This window comes from Procambarus clarkii, chromosome 93, assembly GCF_040958095.1.
Source record: "Procambarus clarkii isolate CNS0578487 chromosome 93, FALCON_Pclarkii_2.0, whole genome shotgun sequence".
NCBI classification, from domain to species: domain Eukaryota; kingdom Metazoa; phylum Arthropoda; class Malacostraca; order Decapoda; family Cambaridae; genus Procambarus; species Procambarus clarkii.
This window is the reverse complement of record NC_091242.1, coordinates 2,994,183-2,999,182: the sequence shown is the minus strand read 5'-3', so window position 1 is coordinate 2,999,182 and position 5,000 is coordinate 2,994,183. Positions and strand designations below refer to the sequence as shown.

General features: G+C 41.6%; 1 protein-coding gene across 1 annotated transcript in view; it reads left to right on the top strand.

Annotated features, from left to right (window-relative positions):
* The window catches only part of LOC123751768 (solute carrier organic anion transporter family member 74D), a 28,484-nt gene that overhangs the window by 846 nt on the left and 22,638 nt on the right, over positions 1-5,000 (top strand). The gene's annotated exons all lie outside the window — the stretch shown is intronic.

Here is a 5,000-nt window from a genome sequence, read left to right as displayed (position 1 = left end):
TGCGTGTGGAGCCGTGCCTGCAATACGTCTAAACCTTTATAACTCTGCAAGAGCAAAGTTTCTCCTCCAAGTTGTGAAATGAGCAAAAATATATATTTTCTCTGTAGATCTTATTAAAATATGACATTAGTGCCCTGACCTGAGTCACGAGGACAGCAGCAACATGTGCACCATTCTTGCAACCATCTTGAGTGTACGGGTAAGGAGCTGGTGCCTGTCACGGCAACAACGGTCTCCACTAAGTGTCTTACAGTGTGGTTAAGTGTCGCCAAGTGTCTTATGAGGCATCTCAACAGTCTTAAGGTTTCCCAGTAAAACACTTGAATTGGTACAAGTTGGAAGAACTTTTCAATTAGGCTTTACAGCATGTTAATTTTGTAAATTTATAACGACAAAGTCGTCAAGTTCTTGTTTTGCTGTATTTTATTATTCAGCCGTTATTGGCTAAGGGATTTTTGTTTCTTCGGTAGAAGGCTTTTTCTTATCTTAGTGCTCGTCTACACTCCTCTGAGGTTCTCAACCACCCAATTATGTCACCCGAGAACAAACTACGGGATACAAACAACCCAAGACTGAAACAAAACTCTGATTCACTTGTTCTTAACTTTCTTCCTAGCCGGGGAAGATGATACACTGGCTGTGTTTACGTCCACACACATCTGCCCCCACGTCCCTCAGGTCGTAGTTGGGGTTGGAGGGCCTGGTTGGTGTGGTGGTGGGGTCGTGGTAGTGGTTGGGGTCCTGGCTGGGATGGTGGGAGTCGTTGTAGCAGAAGTTCGGGGCTGACTAGTGTGGTGGTGGGGGGTCGAAGCAGTAAAAGTTGAGTCGTAAATCCCTTGCTTGTGGTGAATGCCACCACTGAGTCTCCCGCGTTTGGATTAACGCCGAAATATTGCATGGCAGTGAGCTATACTTGTGGGTGTATAGCGGCTTGCCCCAGAGATAGTGGGGAGGAAGGGTCTTCCTCAGTGCATGAGGGCGTATAGGCACGGCTGCTCACAAGAAGTGTATACGATACATGCCTAAATCTAACGGAAGAAATTTGGACCAAAAGCACAGCGTAAGGTAACGATAAGGACAGATAGGCCTGAACGAAGCAAGATCTCTCTTGGGACGAAAAGTAATCTGGACATTAGGAGGAAAAGTAGACCAAGAACAGTAGAGAAAGGACCGTGATCTAGCCTGTCTGGCGTCAGGGTGGACACATACAGTGAGTGAATGGTGACAACAATCCGCCAACTTGCTCACAGTGGGCTGCGTATCGAGTTAGTTTTCTAGTTATTTTTTTCCAGACATGACATACAGTAATTACTTTTGTGAGTTGGGATTGGTTTAGTTATTAACTTGACATTCATTGGTTAGGTCAGCCTTGTTCTGTTAGAAGGCTCACTCTTGCCTACAACCCGCTCAATAGTACATCACATTTTGACTTATAATTTCCCTCAGGTCAAAAATCGGTGTACTAAAAATGGTAGCGGCTCGCGAAATTAACGTGATGTCCCGTTTTCTGTTCGTGGGTTCTCGGGTAGGTTAGATTCGGGCAATTACAACAGTTTAGTGACGCTGGGAACGCTAGGGAAAACAGACTGGTTAGACACCGTTGTCCAGTGAACAGTTCTGAATTTCACTAGTATCAGTCATACTGTTTTCGCTGTATATAGGTGTTTTCGCGCAGTTTTCAAGTGAAAGACTTGCGTTATATTATGGCGTCTTGTGTACAAATAACGCAGCTTCCCATAGAACCGTTATCAAACTCTGTTGCCTCAACAACAACCCCATTATAGAAAACGTATGTCCTACTAGCAGAAACTGCAGTAGAAACCGCCGAGTTATCTACTCGAACTTAAAAGTTTAATATCGTTCTGGGTAGCGGCATTCTTCTGACGATACCCTATTTGTCGTAATCGTGGATATCGCTTCCAGTTTTCGACGCCATCTTGGTTAAGATCACCTCATGTTATTGGTGTCTTCAGGAGAGCCATCACGTGTTGATTGTTTTGCTTTGCTTCTACTTTCGTCTGATTAGGAGGCCCACGGAGCTGACTCAAGGATGTAGCCCAGGATGCCAATGGCAAGTGGATTAAGGCGTGCTGTACATACCAGTTGCGTTGCTCCTGGCAGTATGGGTTCGAGTCACTTCTGGGGTGTGAGTTTTCAGTTGCATATAGTCCTGGGGAGCATTCAGGCTCGTTCGCATATATATATATATATATATATATATATATATATATATATATATATATATATATATATATATATATATATATATATATATATATATATATATATATATATATGTATATATATATATATATATATATATATATATATATATATATATATATATATATATATATATATATATATGTCGTACCTAGTAGCCAGAACTCACTTCTCAGCCTACTATGCAAGGCCCAATTTGCCTAATAAGCCAAGTTTTCATGAATTAATTGTTTTTCGACTACCTAACCTACCTAACCTAACCTAACCTAACTTTTTCGGCTACCTAACCGAACCTAACCTACAGAGATAGGTTAGGTAGGGTTGGTTAGGTTCGGTCAAATATCTACGTTATTTTTAACTCCAATAAAAACAAAATTACCTCATATATAATGAAATGGGGAGCTTTATCATTTCATAAGAAAAAAATTAGAGAAAATATAATAATTCAGGAAAACTTGGCTTATGAGGCAAATCGGGCCTTGAATAGTAGGCCCAGAAGTGCATTCTGGCTACTAGGTACGACATATATATATATATATATATATATATATATATATATATATATATATATATATATATATATATATATATATATATATATATATATAACTCCTGGGTACGTATTGACTGCTAGGTGAACAGAAGCATCTTATGAAAGGAAACATGCCTAGTTTTTTTTTTTTTTTTTTTTTTTTTTTTGCGGGCGGGATTCGAACTTGGAACTCCCAACTGTGCTTCCTTCTCTCTGTATCGATTGGTATCTAAGTTAGGTATTCCCCTTGTCAATTTCATCGTTGGTATTCCCTGCGTTAATTATTTCACAAGTTTAATTAACCTAAAAGAAGATGGTACAATGATGATGACTCGTTACCAGTTAAGGGTTGTTAACGACGGCGAGTTTGCATGTAATGAAGTGATAATGAAGGTCATTGAACTCTACGTTGGTTGTCTTGTCTTGTCTCTTGTGTTCAGATCTAATTCCCTAATTATTCAGGCGTTATGTCCCGACCTTTGACCCTGAGCGGCTGGGTCTGGGGTCAGTGATCCAGCTTGACCTGGATCGTGTCGAGGATAAATTAAACCTTTGCAGGTATTAGTGTCAACTGGATGATAATTGAGCTGTTATGAAAGCTCGCATGATGTTCTCTCTCTCTCTCTCTCTCTCTCTCTCTCTCTCTCTCTCTCTCTCTCTCTCTCTCTCTCTCTCTCTCTCTCTCTCTCTCTCTCTCTCTCTCTCTCTCTCTCTCTCTCTCTCTCTCTCTTCTCTCTTCTCTCTTCTCTCTTCTCTCTCTCTCTTCTCTCTTCTCTCTCTCTCTCTCTCTCTCTCTCTCTCTCTCTCTCTCTCTCTCTCTCTCTCTCTCTCTCTCTCTCTCTCTCTCTCTCTCTCTCTCTCTCTCTCTCTCTCATCTATCCCCCAGTATTGAGGTCATATCTACTTTAAAAGGAGCCGTGTTTATAGCTGCGTAAACATTTGCACAAGGAAGGCTATTTAGAAATAGTGTTCCCTCATTCCCCACTCTCCTTTCTTTGACGAGAGAGAGAGAGAGAGAGAGAGTGTATTTTTCACTAAACAAGAAAATTATCTAGAGGAAACATACACATGTTTAATAACTAGGTAACCAAACATTTACTGACAGGTTTTGTATTGAGGTATCATGATACCACGACGATTCTCGCCACCTATTTATGGAACCTGATCAAATACCTGATCAACCAGGCTGTGACTCATACGTCAGGCTGCGAGCAGCCGTGTCTAACAGCCTGGTTGATCAGTCCAGCAACCAGGAGGCCTGGTCGACGACCGGGCCGCGGGGACACTAAGCCCCGGAAGCACCTCAAGGTAACCTCAAAGTAACCTCATGACTATGATCAACAAACATATACACACACACACACACATGTGTGTTGGCACGGTTGAAAGGCAGGAGCAAAGAGCCAAAGCTCAACCCCGGCAAGCACAACTAGGTGAGCATAGCTAGGTGAGCATATCCTTTGAAAGATTCATCTGTTGGTGTGTTGTCGTGCCTCGTGGTGGCGGCCATCTTTGTTATTGACATTCTTTTGTTTTGGAATATAAACTTCTCCAACTCGGATTTTTCACTCACTTTTACTTTTTTCTTGTATCTTAGTTACTTTTCAAATTCCCTATACCTTCATATATCTTGAGACACCACTTAAAGCCCTCACCCTGTTCCCTATACTTAAGCATATTCTTGGATATTCTTGCAGCCTGCTGGAGTGTGACTCTTGTGTGTGACACAAAATGAACAGGTCCAAAATGTGTTTGTACAAAATGAGGATTTCAGAGAGCCGGACCCAATGCAAATTCCAGAGCACGCCATACCTGGAGCGTACCTGAAGAGTGTTTCAGGAGTTGTTCTACTCCCCGAGCCCGGCTTGAGGCCAGGCTCGACTTGTGATTACTTAGTCCACCAGGCTGTTGCTTGGAGCGACCCGCGGGCCCACATATCTGCCCGAAACGCTTTGCGTAATAGTGGCTTTAGGCATTGTACGTACTAGCTCTATCTATTAATCCAACGAACTTTGTAAAATCTCTTGTATGTATGTACCTTACCTAAATAAACATTTATTTATATTTATTTATTTATATATCCACTACAGCCTGGTTGGTGCGGCACTTCTTGCAAGAACCTGTCCAGAGACTTAAATACTGGCCATTTATGGCCAATACTACTGGCCTTTTTTGGAATTTCACTAATTTCTTTGTTGTTCTCTCTATGCGAGTCTTCAGTTATAAGTAAGTCCCAATACTGTTG